This window comes from Anas platyrhynchos, chromosome 3 (genome assembly GCF_047663525.1).
Source record: "Anas platyrhynchos isolate ZD024472 breed Pekin duck chromosome 3, IASCAAS_PekinDuck_T2T, whole genome shotgun sequence".
NCBI classification, from domain to species: Eukaryota; Metazoa; Chordata; class Aves; order Anseriformes; family Anatidae; genus Anas; species Anas platyrhynchos.
Genome location: NC_092589.1, coordinates 104,011,470 through 104,029,249, shown reverse-complemented (window position 1 = coordinate 104,029,249; position 17,780 = coordinate 104,011,470). Strand labels below are relative to the sequence as shown.

The following is a 17,780-nucleotide window of genomic DNA, read 5'->3' as shown; positions in this document are numbered from 1 at the left end:
GGTAAATGCTATCATAAGGAGAAAGTGAACAGGCTGCAGGACTACAGACACTTTCTGCCATCACACACCTCAGAGCAGGTTGGATAGTCCTAGTGCTGGAGACCTTTAATCCTTTATTGAAGCTGATCATCTCTGGACATGTTCTTGTCCTCATCTTTATTTTGCTACGTATCTGCATACCTTTTAATAATCTGTGAGATAAATTAGAGAAGCTTTTATTAAAGAATTGTAATTTTCTCAACCACAGCTTCAGCTGTTACCAAAAAATAATTATAAACTTTGATCAGATTCTGAATGCGTTTATATGATGGGCTTGCTGGAGATGCTAGGAGAAGGGAAATTTTCACTAATCATTAATGAAGGACCTGCCAGGAAATCTCATTCTGCAGATCACCTAAAGGAATTATTGTGGTCTTTGCTTTGAGAAATTCTGGTACCTCCACTGCTTCCATCAAGGCTTTGTTATTTGGCATGTGATAGCTACATAGGTGAGAAAAGTATCTTTTCTTTCTCAGAAGAAATTCTACATGGATTGGCTGAGCTGTATAGTGTTGAGGATTACTGTCCTTAGCTTTTACAGGAAAATGCTGCTGATTGCCAAAATCTGGATCATTCCAGAGAACCTCATGCAAGACAGTGCCAAAAATGCAGCTGGACAACTGCAGCCAACAGCACTGTTCTGGGAACACTGAAGAGGAGGGGTAGTTGTCATACGTGGTAGAGAGTGACCCAGACTTCACATCTTGCAACTGCTGTGTAGTGTCAGGATGGTTACCACATCCTTGGAAAAATTTCTGGAAAAGGAACCCTACTGCTGAGGGACAGAGGGCTGATCTCCTGGACAGACATATGACCGATAGTCTTCTATCCCTGGTACCATATGGTCTGGAAGGACTGCAAGCAAGTATCAGGAGTCTCTGCCCTAAGTATCTAAGGAGTATCAGGAGTCTCTGCCCTAAGTATCAGAGAGGGAATAAAGAGAGTGTGAGAGGCAGGAGGCTACCTTACCACCTTCTGAATCAAGGATCTGCTGCCTGCTCCCTTGGGGCCTTTCCCCTAAAGCTGCATCCTTTCTGTGCTGCCTGACAGAGAGCTAGATGCAGTCCAGAGGACTTGAGTATTCAAGTAGCTCAAGTATTTGCAGTCTGTGATGCCATCCCATCAGATTTCTCTGATATGTAACAGCATTGAATTCCATCTTTTCTCTACCAAAATTTGTGCAAAAATACTCCTGAAAGATTGTTGCTTAGGTTGCAAAATTGAAGTCCTGTGGATTACGTATATATATGTGAAAATCTGACCTTGCCCAGGATTTTGAAGAAATACCAGAGAAAGAATTAGGATGTCCATATATTTGGCATTTCCTAAAAATTAATTGAATTTACAACCCAAGCAACTTCATTTTACTGTTATTTTTGTTTTGTTTTAGTTTGGTGTTTTAATTACAGACACGCACATACACTTACATGCTCATGTAAGTTTCTAATAGTGAGAGAAAGGAAGGTGTATTTTCCATTTAGTGTGAAAGTATGTCTGACTAACATGCTTATCCTAACATGATAGACCTTTGACTAGCGATGTTCCCCAGGGGTTGTTGCTGGGTCCAGTCTTGTTCAACATCTTCATCGATGACCTTGATGAAGGAATAGTGTCTGCCCTCAGAAAGTATGCCGATGACACAAAGCTGGGAGGAGTGGCTGACACGCCAGAAGGCTGTGCTTCCATTCAGCGAGACCTGGACCGCCTGGAGAGATGGGCAGGAAGAAACCAAATGAGATTTAATAAGAGCAAGTGTAGAGTCCTGCACCTGGTAAGGAACAACCCAAAGTATCAGTACAGGCTGGGGGATGACCTGGTGGAGAAGAGCTCTGAGAAGGACCTGGGGGTCCTGGTGGATGACAGGTTGACCATGAGCCAGCAGTGTGCCCTCGTGGCCAAGAGGGCCAATGGCATCCTGTCATGCATTAAAAGGAGTGTGGCAAGCAGGTCAAGGGAGGTGATCCTCCCCCTCTACTCTGCCCTGGCCAGGCCTCAACTGGAGTCCTGTGTCCAGTTCTGGGCTTCCTGGTACAAGAAAGACAGGGATCTCCTGGAAAGAGACCAGCGGAGGGCCACAAAGATGATACGGGGCCTGGAGCATCTTCCTTATGAAGAAAGGCAGAGAGACCTGTGTCTGTTCAGCCTGGAGAAGAGAAGACTGGGAGGGGATCTCATCAATGTGTATAAATACCTGAGGTGTGGGAGACAGAGGGATTTGGCCAAACTCTTTTCAGTGGTTTGTGGGGACAGGACAAGGGACAATGTCCACAAAATGGAGCCCAGGCAGTTCCGCAACAACATGCGGAAGAACTTCCTCACGGTGAGGGTAATGGAGCACTGGAATAGGCTGCCTAGGGAGGCTGTGGGGTCTCCTTCTCTGGAGATATTCAAGGCCCATCTGGGCAGCCTGCTCTAAGGAAGCTGCTTTGGCATGGGGTTTGGACCCGATGATCTTTCAAGGTCCCATCCAACCCCTACAATTCTGTGTTTCTCTGATTCTGTGATTATCAGTAACAATTCTTGAAAAAGACAGGTAAAGTAAAAAGGATAGTGACCTTACAAACTGTATGCTACATCCATACCCATAATTGCAGTACTTAAGGGTTCTTAACCACAGTGCACAAGAATCAAAGCACTCAAGCACTCTTGGATACATGCTAAAAGTCCGTTCACCTTTTTCATAGACCACAGGCTCCCACCAGCTGACCTAGTAAGTCCCTTCTGACTCCAGAAAATCTACTTTCACCATTCCAGCTGGGAACGAGCAAGGTTGTATGTTGCCATGGCAGCAGTTAGACTGAGAAGGGGATAAGTAGAAAAGGTGGCAAAGGCAGCCAAAAATAACAAGTTATAAAGAAGTAGGATTCTGTTTATCCGCAGTTAGGTGGATAGTGCTAAGCACCCAACCCTGATGCTGTGGAGCTTTGGCTAGGAAAGAGTTTTAAACCCTGTTTCAGCATGGTTTCTGTGGTAATAGGCTGTTAACCTCTGGGATCACAGGCATTTAACATGATCTCATTTCTCCACTCTACAGAGCATCCTCCTGCTTCATTGCATGTACCCATTCTCTACTACCCACTTATTATTCAGCACTGTATATTGTATTGCAAGCTGTGACTCCTCAATTCTCTTCCTTGAGCAACATGAGATCAGAGTAGGAGTCTTGGAGTAACAAATGAGTATGACTAGGTAACAACAGTTCAGCGGTTCAATAATTTTCCTTTATATCTTGCTGAGAGTTCATCACAGAAAAGGTTGTTCCAGGTCTGCTTCAATGTAAGGGAGAGTCAAGTCCTTGCAGAAAAACATCCTGATGGGAGACAGATTATTCATAGCTTCTAATTTTAATTCTGCATCCTCCTATTGAATGTATTTGCTTTTGGAGATACTTAAAAAAAAAAAAAAAAAAAAAAAAAGGAATAAAAACTCTGAAGTCTACAGACTTGCAGACCTCCATCATTACTTGCAGCTGAACAAACCAAGCAATTCAAAATGTACCAAAGAGATGGCGTGAAGCTAGAATCCCTGAGGTCTGTAAAAAGTTTGAAGAGAAGAACAAATAGTTATGGCAGTTTGACCTAGCCCAGCTATTTGATGTATGACTGATGTAGGAGCCGATGTGTGGCTGGTAGGCCAGGTTAAATTAGGAAGTACAATTAATTGTCTGTATGGATTGTTCTTATACCTGTTTCCTCTTTCTTTGCTTTCTGAGAACTCTGCTGTATTTTATTCACCATGTTATAAGGTATTAACAGGTCATATATGATAGATGTGTGGAAATCCTGGGATGAAAATGGTCATGCATTTCACAACACATCAAATGATTTATTTAGTTTGTGGTCATATAACCAGGAATGATCTGATCAAGAATGCGTTTTCTTTTGGTTTTATTATGAGAAGTTGATATGTATGGTCCTTGAGTACTTCCATGTGAGGCTGTTATGTTCCCCATTAGCTAAGATGCAGATCACTTGTGCAGGTGGCCGAACAGTGGTTATAACTTAAATTATTTAGGGCTTAAAATTGAGACGACATTTGAAATGTGTCATGGCTAATTTCAAAAATAGGATTATTGTGATGTCATGCCCACCCACATGTGGATAGCTTTGTCTATCTGTATATTTATCTTGATTTTGTACCCGAGAGCAACTTTGTCACCCTCCTCAGCCTGCCATTTCCACTTAATGATGAAAGAAATATTAGGATATTTAGGCCCCAAGAAGCTATGAAGAATATAACCCAGTTTCGGCTGCAAATAAGAAATAACAAGGTGTAATGTGGAATAATGTCTGAAAACTCATTTATCTGAATAGTCCACTTATGTCAATAGAATTACTCAAGTGCTTAGAAGTGTAAAAATAAGAGCAACATTTTGTTAGAATGAATATTGTAATTTGTCTTTTAGACCTTTTATGTATTCATCTAACCACACTGTTACTGTAGAACTTGCTGACATTGTCATTTAAACTTTCATAGTACTTTCAGTACCCACAGTAGGGACAATGCTCTTCTTGGGGACTGTGGAGTCTGCCCCCACAATAGCTTTATAGCAAAATCTTTTTCTGCTGGGAGGTGTGCTTTCCAGCACCGAGATAAAGACACACCAGATCAGGATGTTACTCTGACAGCCTGCTGAGATCCCACCAGCCAGACTGTAATGGTGTTGCCACTGTCCCACAGTTCTCTGAATTCCCTTAGAGCATAGTTTTTCAACTTACTGTAAATAAATTATCCATGCAACAGGCTGTAGTAAGATACCCCCACTAATCCCCATGCCCTGGTCAGTGTGAGAAGAGCATATGCATTAGCAGAGCTCCCAGACGGTCACCGAGTGCACCTGACCCACAGTGCATTGAACAGCCCAGTATGCTGGGCATTTGGAGCAGCTGTGCTCCACCTAACTCAAGGTGTCCACTGTTTAAGTCTCAGCAAGTCATACCTCACCCTTTAAAAAAAAAAAAAATCAAAAAAATGTTTGCTATAAATGGAAATAACTACCTCTAGGGTAGGAATTGAGAAAGGCTCTGCAAATTAATTTGGGATGAAATCCCTTTCTATTAAGTAAAAATATTAATTGTCTTTACAGAAGCTGATGAATGGCTGTAAGCCAGCTAACTGTTGGACACTGAGGTGAGCACTACCTTTTGTATCTTATTGTAGAATATTATCAAATTTGCATGGAAGAAGACTAATATATGTAATATACAAAATATAAATATAATTATATTTATATATCTATATATAATATATAATATATTTATATATTTATTTTATAAAATATAAAATAGAAGAATAATTAATATAATTACATTTATTTATAAGCTTGTAAGCCCTAATAATTCTGTGGTTGCTCCACAAAATACCTGAACTTATGGAATATCATAACTTCTCATACTGTAGTATTTATTTATTTTTTAACAGCCCAATAATTAGTTTGCAGCTTATATATTGTTTCAGATAATGCTTTATGAAGTCAAGATTCAGTATTATAAGCACATCATTCAATCCCCAAACTTTTGTACCCTTTTTGAACTCTTTGGTATTTTGCAATTTCAGTTCCCCAGTGCAGCTGAGAGAAATTTGGTAGTAGCATATGTTTTGTAGTTTTAACTTGGAGGGATACAGCTAAATATATTTTAGAAATAAGTAGGTTATAGCATTACATTTTATTATTTATTATTGAAATAAAACAATGTTGTAGGACTTAGAAATCAAAATAAACCTTGGAAATACCTTACATTGCTTCTTTGGATTCATAGTAATGAAGGTAAAAATAAAATCAGAATATATTTTTGTGGGAGACAAATGAACAAACAGACAAACAAACCACTGACAAAATGTAGAGGATGAACAAACGTCACTTAGTTTTTGCCCTCTTTAGTTTTATAAAAGAGGACTTTGTCATCTTGAAAACCACTATTCATTAGCAGTTAACAGTTTAACAGCCAGTATAATCCTAACCATTAAAACAATACAAGGAAAGCAAGAAAGAGATAAAAAAATCAGCAGGCACTGTCAACTCTCATGTGGGGATAAAACTGCAGGAAAAAAGCAGTGCTCTAAAAGTACATATGATTGATTTGTAGAAACTTTTTTTTTTTTTTTTTTTTTTTTTTTGTCGGGCTTGCAGCTTTTTTTAAAGAAACAGCATGTGTCTTTTTCAGGTATTTCTGGGTGCTCTGCGCTGTTTCTGAAGCATTAGCAAACTGACAACAATCAGTACAGAGCAGATTTAAAATACTGTTGTTTAAACATACCCTACTTCTGTACATATTGCTCATTCTGCATGCTGGAAATGGAATACAATCCCCCTTTTTCTTAAAAAGTGTGTTCTTAACATAAACTAGATGCCTGCTTTTCTGATTTGGAACATGTAAACTCTCACTTCATGAACAGTCATGAGTCAAAAACTGAAGAATATTATTGGCACGTTCTGAGTCATATTGCTATTTTAATATCTACACATTACACTTGCACAGATCTCACAAGAGAATGAATTACCTCCAGACACACACACACACACACACACACACACACACATGCACACACAAAGACACAGTTGATATTTCCTTATCTTCTAAGTCAAACTTTATATAAAATCTTTCTGAAAATGTATTTTTGATTACTACCAGATTTTCTATAGCCGCTAAATTAAATGTGTCTAATGAATTTAAAAAGATTACAGAGAATTTCATCTATCTGGATTTACTGTGCTTAGATACTGGGAAAGATCAAGGAATTCATATTGGTTACTTATAATGAGGCAATCAGGCTTTAATGAAAATCAACAGTTATTAGATAATCAGTTCAGCCTGGTGACTATTGGCCTGTTATTGCAGGACAAGAATAATTAAAGGGCACTTAAGGTATGGAAAAAATGGCAGTCAGAAATTGATGTGTCTATAGAAGTCTCCAAACGACAGACATTTAATAGTCCTTTATATGTTACTATAGCAACCCACTTTGATAACTCATCTACCCGCACCATAGTAAAACAAGGGGCATGGGGCTCTTCGGAAAGTGCAATCTCCTTTAAACAGATCTATAAGCACTGCAGATGAACAGAACTCTAAACATTCCTCCATGAATATTCATGAACTAAGTTGTTTTTTGTTGCCTGCCTAGTCAGCAGTCACAAAACACATGGTGTGTGTTGGCAGCATCTTGCCTAGGTAGAGGGCTATGGACTGAGGCAATGGCAGGAACCAGGACCTGTGAGGCTGACTGACATTTCCATCTGTAGCGAAGGCTGGTAATTAACAGGAAGGAGTGTGCCTGCAGCATTGCACCATCTGCTAGGGAAACGGCTCAATAAGAAAGGAGCTGGATATCATCTCAGTGGTGGCTCGATCTGGTTCCGACATGAGGCTGGGCATCTGTTAGCTGAGGAGATAGGCTATTAGGAAATTCGACTGGGAATGAACAACATGGAAAGAGCACTCTGACCTAGCCCATAAAAGCATCTCTTCAGAAATGGTGTCTTTTTATCTTACTTACACAAGTCTTCTGAAAATGGTTTGCTGAGGGACCATTATGGATCTGTTTGAAGTAACACAATGCTTTCAAAAATGCTGCTTAATTCCAACATGAAATTCTTGAAATCAGGATACAGCTGTCATCTTTTGACAATAGAGCTAATTTCAGAGTGAGGATATGAGGTTAAATTCCTTCTTGTTGTTTGTTTTTTTGGGGGCAGGAAAGAAAATTAACTTTTAACTATTGTATAGTTTAACTCTCACAGCACAGTAAAATGGATACTCAAATGGAAAACGTGCAGAGATGAAAACATAAAACCTTGCCATTTTTTAAATGCAGGCATATGCAAAGCACAACAGTTGAAAAGGACATCAGTATACGTTCTCTGTGTGTATGTATACATGTATAAATATATATGTATGTGTAAAAATTCTTAAACTTTTTTTTTTCTGATAGGAATTTAAGTAGTTTGTGGGTTGCAGAAGGATTTTCAGGGACAAGTTTTGCATTTCAGGGTGTTATGATAGGTTTTTTCTTTGTGCTAGTACATAATTTAAATATTTCAGAATATAAACAGTGTTACTAAGGTCTTTTTAAACATAATGAATTATAGTGTTCTTGGAAATGACAGTCTGACATTCCTCAGGCCTCTGCTGATGTACAGATTCAGCAAAATTTGGGTAAATTTCTCCGTTTTTCTCTGCTGACGTTCTTGAAATATCTTCAGGTGAGGAAAAATCTTTGAATCCTTTTCCTGCCTGGCCCATGCTGCTGACAGCAAGTGTCCACGTCGTGTGCATGACATGATGTGATTCACTGCAACTGGCACTGACTGCGGGATAAAATAGCTCCAACCATCCTGCATTTGCAGGCTCTGAGAGCAAGTATGAGTACAACAGCTGGGCTGGTGTTCACTTAGACTATGATAATGTGGTTTTATGCCAGTCATAAGGGTATCTTCAGTCATCTCTGAGATCTTTCTGGGCTTTGTCTGCAGTCCAGGAACAGAGATAACACTTCCAGTAAACTGCTTCAGTGTTTCAAGGGGCTGGTGTGATTATTTGTTGAGCCTAGACCTGACACATACCTCTTAAATCCTCATCCTAGTAGTCATTCCCTTCCCAAAGAGTTCATAGAAACAGTGACATGCACAAATAACAGCTGGGAGATGAGCTTACATGTAGAGCATTGTCCAGAATATCCAGGAGAGGGAAACTATTTTTTATCATTACAGGAATGAGATGGATGGGAGCTTAGGGAAAAAAAATAAAAATAAAAAAATGGTATAACCCTGAAAAGATGATTGCACAGAAGTGCCTGGAACAATAAAAAAAATAGATTTATTTGCATGTGCTGTATATTTTGGGAGTTTTCTGTTTATCTGTTTAGTTTTTAAGCTGCTCCTCTTGCAAAACAATTTTGTATTTTTTTCTTGAAACATTGAGGAACATTTGGCTTTTCCCTATAATGATAGGGACCAACTTGTCCCCCACAGGGGTTATACAGCTGTATTTATATTTCATCGCCATCCCTTTCAAATGGAAACAGAAACGCTATAGGGCTTATTCTCCTAGGGACTCAGAAACCAGTTACCTGTAGTGGAACTTTGATCAAAGATATTAGCACCGAAAATGCCATTGTAACAGTGTATGAGAAAGTATTGGAAGGCATTTATGCAGACAGTGAATAGTTAGGACATGCAGCCTTCCTGCTGCTGTTTGTGTTGGTATCTTTTACAGGGATCCATGCAAACTGGAGCTCTCATAAGTTACTCTCCCCTTATCGAGCTCTCCACTCACAAAACTGCAGGCAACAATGTCCTCCTAGTCAAAATCAACAGGCAATTGGAAAAGCAATTTTTGTCAACTGAGGGGCTAATCAAGCATAAATCACCATTGTCTGTCCTCGGCAACTGAAGGCTGACAATTGAAGGCTGATCCACACCCAGTAAAATGGACAAATCTTTTTATTTTTATTTTTTAAATTTAATTATTATTATATATATTTTTTTAAGATTTCCCAAATATCTCTTTTCTTGACAGCAGGTTCCTCACTATTCAGTCAAGGGCAATATGACTTCAGTCAACAATTTTCCCTTTCTTTCTTTTCTTTGTGTGTGTGTGTATGTGTATAACACTGTTCTTAAAGCTCTCTGCAGCTGGTTGTCATCTGAATGACTGCCAATAGCCTCCGAGAGCACTACCCCCTCCTGAACACATCGTTTGGCTCCCTGAGATTATTTACTAGTGAAAACTCTGCATGCACTGAGTCAATCTGATACGACTCTCTGAGGAAAGTGCTGGGTGTGGTTGTGGCATTTTGGGAAATGAGTTATGAGAGGAGACAGAAATACCACTTGGCAAGTAGAAGGATGTGTCCTCTGAAGCCACGTGTCAAGGCAGGGCAGCCCAGGACGGCCCAGAGGAAAATGTAGTTCTGATCAGCAGAGTCCTAAGACAACGGATAGTTTAACTGAAAGGCAGCACAACCTTTTGGATAGAGGATTTTCTTGGAGACAGGGAAGCAGAGAGTATGGTAATAGTGGAAAGGGAATGATACAAATCCTTTTGAAATCCACAGAAGAGTTAATTGATTTCAGTGGGCTTTCTTCTAGGCCCAAAATGTTTACTTCATAGCGAAAATGGTTATAAATATACAGCTGTAATTATTTAGTTTAATATTAATTGAGTGTAAGTGGATTCAGTCCCAGAAGGTTTTAACAATACGCTAAATAAGAATTCATTTAGGTATCATTTCGAAGAGGCTGATATTCAGTACTGGGCTATTAAGCCCACACACATGCTTGCACACACATGCGATTACAGCATCCAGCTTCTATCTGCAAACATGATGTTTTACTCTGTCCAGTGAAATGAACTCAAAACTTGAGGGTCTTCACGTTACCTTTAGCACTCGCCTCCCAAGCATTCCCCATGGGAAAGATCCAGAGGTAACTCTGGAAGCCCAGGGTGCCAATTTGCACTTCCCTCAGCTGAAATAGGAGCCACTTCATCCCTACGGCTAGTAGTGTAATGAGTTGCTACAAAAGAAGAAAAATAAATATTAGTCATTATTTGAGTTATTGAATTATGTGAATTATTTGCATTTGCATGTACAATCTTTTCAAACTCATCCAAGGATGCTGAGTCAACAAACAAAATGCTAAAGAATACATGAGATTTTTGCTGCCTTATTAACACTATGGGGTAAATATTAAAGACAACATATGTTATCAGGTGGCACTTGAAAGATATTAACTCTGGTTATGTTGCTTGAAAAGGTTAAACAGCTCTGCTTAGTCCATATCCTAGCCCTGCGTTTACAAACATTTCCAGAAAATTATGTCTTTAACCCAAAGAAAGGGATAGAATGAACTTCCAGATTTGAACCCGACATTAGGGTTCCCAGCAAAACAACTTAGGTGGGATTTCTCCTAGGTTCGAACCACGCAGACAATAGCATGGGCACACATCCAGGATTGGGGCCTTTCATTCATACCAGCTAAGCACTTGAAAGTCCAGATTCTGCTCAGGGTAATAAAACCTTCCAAACTCTCCTTCCAAAAGCCCCAGTGCAGCTTGGCAAGGTGGAGCGAGTGCAGGGGCACAGGGAGGAGGGAGGCAGGATGCTGGGCGTCTGCAATGCATTGGCAGGGCTGCGTGGGGAGAGCTTGCACAGCACCTGCCTGCACAGGGTCTGGCTCCAGCCAGTGTCATTAGCCACTCGTTTCGTAAGCATTAAAGCCAGCCATAACATAAATAAAATAATAAAAAAGGGGACCACAATGTAGCAGAGCAGTGAAGGGCAAGAAACAACACTGTGAAAAACTTTAAAATACTTTAACTTTAATGTTTAAGTCTAGCTCCTGCAGATGCAGAGAAACAGTTTGTGTTCATCAAGGCATTTAAACTGTACAGAGAAGGTATCCATGCACGTACAAAGCTTCCAGTGCTATAGAGGATGAAAAGGGGAAGGAAATGAAAGCTGAAGGTTCGCTCTATAGTGAGGACACAATGCTCAAAGGCCGCAGCGTTTGGAACACATTGAAGTCAGTGTGATGCTCAATATTCTTCATAATGAAGAAGAGGGGTTGTATTTTTTTTTTTTCTGCTTGCCTCAGTCATACTACTAATTATTTAGTGGTCTTTCAAACCTTTTGTAATCTCGACTTGAGAAAGCACTGAAAGATATTAATTCTTAGCCATGTGTCTCATAAATGAAGGCCATTCTGCTATACTTAATGACAAGGCTGAGGCAGCAAGATGTCATTTGCTTTTTTCTCGGTTTTTAAATTGCTTTCTAAATGAACTACAGCTGTGAGGGCCAGGTGCTGTGATCCCTTTAGAAAGATCAGGAAATGATGAAATCCAAAATTTCAAAGTGTGATGGATGTCAGCTCCCGATTTGGTGTGTGTGTGAGGTCACCCCCATGCACCTGGTGCTATCTCCACAGCAGAATCACTTTACTGTGGAAAAAAAAAAAAATAGATGCACATGTCGAGTGTAAGTGTAACAATATGAGATGCAGTTTATAATTATCCCTTTGTTTTCTCCTCATCGAGATGGAAATGACGAATATACAGTGTGTGTGCTTCTTGTTCTAGGTGCTGTGGAGTATATTAAAGCAAGTTTTTAGTTAAAATAACCAACATGTCAGAGTAGTGAGTTGAGCAGCCATCACACAGAGAATGCAATGTTAGGAAAATAAAAGATCACTGACTAACTTCACTTAATTAGAAATTCTAGCTGCAAGGTCAAGAACTCTATTAGCTAAAATTTATTTCACAAAACATGGCTTGGAAGGTGACTGAGGTGCATGAGAGCAAACAATGCTTTTGTCGCAGTTACTCCAGGCTCTACATCTGACTCTGTGATAATTCAAGCAGGCTGGCTGAACCATTTTAAAATATACTGTTGAAATATTATTACTATCTTTACTGAAGATATAGCTTAATCCTGCACAATCAGCAAGCAGCCTGAGCAAGAGGGGATACACTCTAAGGGAAATACAAATAAAACACAGACACTGAAAGCCGGAGCCCTTCTCTCTGATACCAGCATTTGACGTGTTGCTGTGCAGAATCAGCCACTGCAGATTCTGGGGTATGTGCAGACATAGTCAACTGCTCACCCTATTGCACCTCTCCTTGTGAATTGGCCAAATTGCTCCTCTGACCTAGCACAAAGACTAGCTTGCTCTGGCAAGTCACCAAAGAGATCCAGTCCACCAAACACAAGGTATGTCAGATTCAGCCTCGGGACTGTCCAACAGAAGCACAAATAAAACCATTCAAAGGCAGTATTCTCTGTTGTTTAAAGACATGTTGCATCTTCTGCTGAGTTTTAGTAACAGAGCAAGTCAAAAATAAAACATCTGGTTTTATTCAAAGTTTTCTAGCAACTGAGGTGTTTTTGACTGAGATTAATTCTTGAGAGAATATGTAATTTTACATGAAACACATCTAAGTTCTGGACGTTATTGGGAGCTTATCCTCAGTTCTCAAATCTGCATTGTCCAACCTGAATTGGAAACCTCTTGCGAGAAATATTTTGACTTCCAGTACTTTGTCATTCTTAGGTAGAGCGTAGTCATAGCAATGTGCAGAAAGGTGAATAAAAATTAAATTATCAAGCATAAATGGAAAGTTCAGAACAGGGCAAATGTATCTTCAAAATATATGACTGGGCAATTTACTTCACAAAACATTATATTCATTACTTGTGAAAATTTTTGATTTGTTGGGAATTTTCCACATCAATTAGAATAATATCATACTCCAACAAACAGCTGTCTATAAGGCTACCAACTCAGACAAAGAGTTTTAAGCTTCTCATTGTAGGCATAAATGAAGTACTGGTTTTTACTTCTTGTCTGCACTGCACAAAGTGGAGAAGTTTTGAAACATCTACCTTAGCGTAATATATGTGGCAAAAGATGCTTGCATCGTCTTTGCTGAGAAAACAGGAAACATCTTTAATTTCATTTAACCCCATAAATTTTATGGGATGTCAAATCATGTGATTGCCTAAAGAAGTTCATGTCACCTATCCACTTACAAATTTCTAAGTGATCCATTACCATGAAAGAACTACAGGGAGGTCTTCAGTCTAAAGGATTAACAAGCTATTAAGTAAAAGGTAGTGAATTATTAGTACAAACATGTCTAAACTCCTGATACAGAAACCTAAAACTCACAATTTAAATGAATAAATAAAATCTACAGAATATTTAGATGCCAACTAGCTTCAACACTTTCAGATTTATAGAGAGATCATTTGAGAAGGATGTCAGTGCTTGACCTAAAAGATGACTGCTCAGTTTGGGAAATTTTTTTATTTGTTTCCTCCATTAGCTCTGTATTTGTATATATTTGTATCAGAGATGTGAGTGCACAAGTCTTTATGTCAGATCAGCTCAACTACGACATTACAAAATGATTTATTTTTTTTTTCAGGCAATTGGTTCCAGAGTCTTTTACTTATTTCAAAATCTTCAAATATTCCAATAAACAAGATTCCATTGAGTCATTTCACAGCAAAGCACACAAAAGACATTTGTGCAATGCATAAGAATGGCAGAACAGGCCACTCGATTTCCTCTAATGTCCTTTTTTTTTTTTTTTTTTTTTAATATATATGTATTTATTTATTTTGTGCAGAACACTGTTTGGCTAAGAATTGTAACTCCTTACTAATGCAGATACCATTATAAAAATATTGACAGGTTCTGGACTGCTATCCACTGGTTCTAATCTTTACAAGGTCTTTAGAAAGAAAAGACACAGAAAGGAAGAAATAGCCACTAAACAAAATCTGTGCATTGAGATGCTCCTGGATTTTGGGGCTGTCAGTGTTACAAAACTAAGTACTCTGAAGATCAGTTTTGGAAATGTCTTTTTATCTGTATCAAAGTCTATATCAAAACACCAGATTGAGATTTCATGTGTCTGAAATCCAGATTCAAAGTCTGTGGTTTGAACCTATTTCTGGCTTTCTGTTGGTTCAGTTTGCAGAAGGCATTGTGAGAAATTAAACTCACAGATACTTGGTATAATGACAAACCAATTTAAAAAAAAAAAAAAAAAGAAAAAAAGAAAGAAAGGAAAGAAAACTCAAACTGCACCACCCTTCAGTCAGATTGGAACAAAATCAATTGTTAACCCCTGGGGAGCCACTAATTTTTCTAACACAGCTGCAACAAAGCAGCTTTCTCCATCCTCGTGTTGCTATTCTTTAATGGCATTATTGTAGTCAAAATGAGCAGGATTTGTGATGGTAATAATTTCTTTAAAATTACCTGTTTTAAATAGTTCCAGGATTTACTTTACATTGTTAAAATATTTTTGTCAGATTCGATTGTAATACAGCTTGATATAGCAGGAGAGCAGGGGGAGAGGAGTCTTTTGTAGACAGGTTTGAATATATGGTTCCGCAGATCAGCTATTTGTTAATTTTATGCAGGCTGTCTCCAGTTTCTGCATCTCACAGTTTGGGCACAACAGGAGGTGACACTGTTAACTGTTACTCTTTTCACTTACTTTTTTTCCCCTAGCTGAACATAAACATATCATTACACAGTTACACTACACTATATTTAGAGTTGATTTTTAACTATCTATTAGATAAAAAGACTAGAGCTGAGCTAAAGTACCTGGAATGAACTGGGAAGGTCTGACAGAATGGCACTACCCACAAAAATTCCAGTGTGAGTAGGCTATTTCAGCAGTGTGATGATGCTACCTATTTCATTTACTGCTGAGAATTCTCTGATTTGACTGGACAAGCTGAGTCTATGTGATGTGGTCCGTGGAGTGGCTGTCAGTAATTTGGGATTAAGTTTTGATTAATTTGGGATGCCCAAGTACAAATTATATAGGCCCACTACTGTAGGCTCCCTACATGAGAAAGGAATTTACACTAAGTCTACTAAAGAGTTTAGTCACCAGCACTGAGTCCCTTAGTCTTTTCTTTCCCCTGAAGGCAAGAACCATGCCTGGACTGTGAAACCTGGGAATATTTCCATCATCTGACATGGCATCCTGGCTGCATCAGAGGGGCACATGAGTCTGCTTCCTTCACACCTCTCCCCCATAACTGGCTTCTTGCAGAACAAACATGGGTCCCATGCCAGGAAGGAAATAGCAGACATTCCAGCAGATTGTCCAGCTTGGATGTTCATGGGATGAAATTCAGGAGTATGTTGTAGAGCACATTCCTTCCACTATGTAACTCAACCTATGCGCTAAGTGTTTGCCAATTTATGTATACATAACCATTAAAACATTTGAGAGGTTAGGTTATTCCCACTGTAACCCTGGCAAAACACTTGCCAGACGCCCTGTTCCAGAGAACAGGGTGGTCTCAACACTGAGATTTCCTCACAGGATCTTTACCTGCTGGGACCACAGGAAAAAGCATGAGGAAAAAGATGTGTCCACCCATCACCAATTTGACAAACAAGGTAAGGAATTTACCTGGAAGCCAAAATATTATTATTATTATTATTATTATTATTATTATTATTATTATTATTATTAATTATTATTATTATTATTATTATTATTATTATTATTTTCCTTCACATTTCACTTGAACATGATCTGAAGCACAGATTCAAATGTCAGTCATTAACATCTGAGTTGAGTGTTTATCAACCAGACCAGGCAATTCTTCACATGAATCTCTATCTTTGTCTCCTGTACAAACTGTTCTGTTTTGTAAAATGATAGGATACGCTGAACTTGAGACCTGAACCCTTCTACCACATACCGATTCAGTGCTGTAAATGCTGGTATAAAGATCTCTCTTTTTTTTTTTTTTTTTTTTTTTTTATGAGAAAAAGGTGTACCTAGCTAAGGCATCCAGCTCTGGATGGCTGAAAGTGTTAAAATGTATTCCATGTGTTCAAACAGCTCTATATGTTCTTCCACATTTGGATGCAATATTTATAATAAGGAACATACATATACCACTTAAGAATGTATCTTTTGCCAGCAGTTCCCATATATCTGGGAATACTGTACCTTTCCTCTGTGTTTCAAAAAAGAAGTATTACAGACTCATGATCATTGGTTGATAGCTGGTAAGTGACTGATTGTTCTATGACTTCTTGGCTGCAATTCTCTTTTTATCACAGGGGAAGGGAAAACAACTTTTTAATATGCTTAGCAAATTTATTTTGTTGGTGGTCTGTTTCTTACAGTGCATAGGTTTTCCACATAAAACCTGACAGCTATAAATAACTTCATGAATCAAAGCAATCTCCAAAGTAATTGTATTAATTCAAATGAGGTCAATTGAAGTATAAATTGGACTCAGTGATGCTTCAGTAATGTATCTGACTAGTACAAAAGAAGGGTCAAACATCCAAGACTGAATATCTTTCTCAGAGAAACAGAGACTTAATGGAGGAGTACCTATACTGATGGTAACTGTGCTGCTTATTTGTCTGAGCTCTTATATACTGTGTTTTCTGCATGTTCAGTCTTAAGTACACCCTGGAAAGGAAGTGCTAAAAACATAGCCTGTCTTAGACATCTGTGCACCACTTAGAGTCAAAATATCTGAGCATAAAATCATAGAATCATAGAATCATCTAGGTTTGAAAAGACCTTCAAGATCATCAAGACTAAACATCAACCTGACCTATTGAGTCACATCACTAAGCCATGTCACTTAGTGCCATACCCATGCATCTCTTAAATACCTCCAAAGATGGGGACTTTTCACTTCCCTGTGAAGCCTATTCCAATGCTTGACAACCATCTCTGTGAAGAAATTTTTCTTAATATCCAATCTAAACCTCTCATGGTACAACTTGAAGCCATTTCATCACATCTTATCACTTTTTCACCTGAGAAAAGAGACTGACACCCTCCTTGCTACAATCTTCTTTCAGGTAGTTATAGACAGTGATGAGGTCTCCCCTCAGCCTCCTTTTATCCAGACTAAACAAATCCAAATCCTTCAGTTGCTTCTCATATGTCTTGTTTTCTAGTCATCTCACTAACTTTGTTGCTCTTCTCTTCACACATGCTTCTTGTAGTGAGGGGCTCCAAATGGAACGAAATATTCATAGTGCAGTCTCACTAGCACCTCAAACAAGGGGAAAAATCCTTCCCTAGACCTGCTGACCACACTGTTTCTGATGCAGGCCAGGATGCCATTGGCCTTCTTGGCCCCCTGGGCACACTGCTGGCTTGTGTTCAGCTGGATGTCAGCCATCAGACCCAGGTCATTTTCTGCCAGGCAACTTTCCAGACACT

At 38.9% G+C, this 17,780-nt stretch overlaps 1 long non-coding RNA gene across 5 annotated transcripts in view; it reads left to right on the top strand.

The window, feature by feature from the left end:
• The window catches only part of LOC101791220 (uncharacterized), a 43,004-nt gene that overhangs the window by 10,205 nt on the left and 15,019 nt on the right, over positions 1 to 17,780 (top strand). For all 5 annotated transcript variants that reach the window (XR_011808553.1, XR_011808555.1, XR_005264890.2 and 2 more), the window contains exons 2-3: positions 5,126 to 5,169; positions 15,900 to 15,976. This is a non-coding gene — a long non-coding RNA (uncharacterized lncRNA). The remainder of the gene's footprint in view (positions 1 to 5,125; positions 5,170 to 15,899; positions 15,977 to 17,780) is intronic.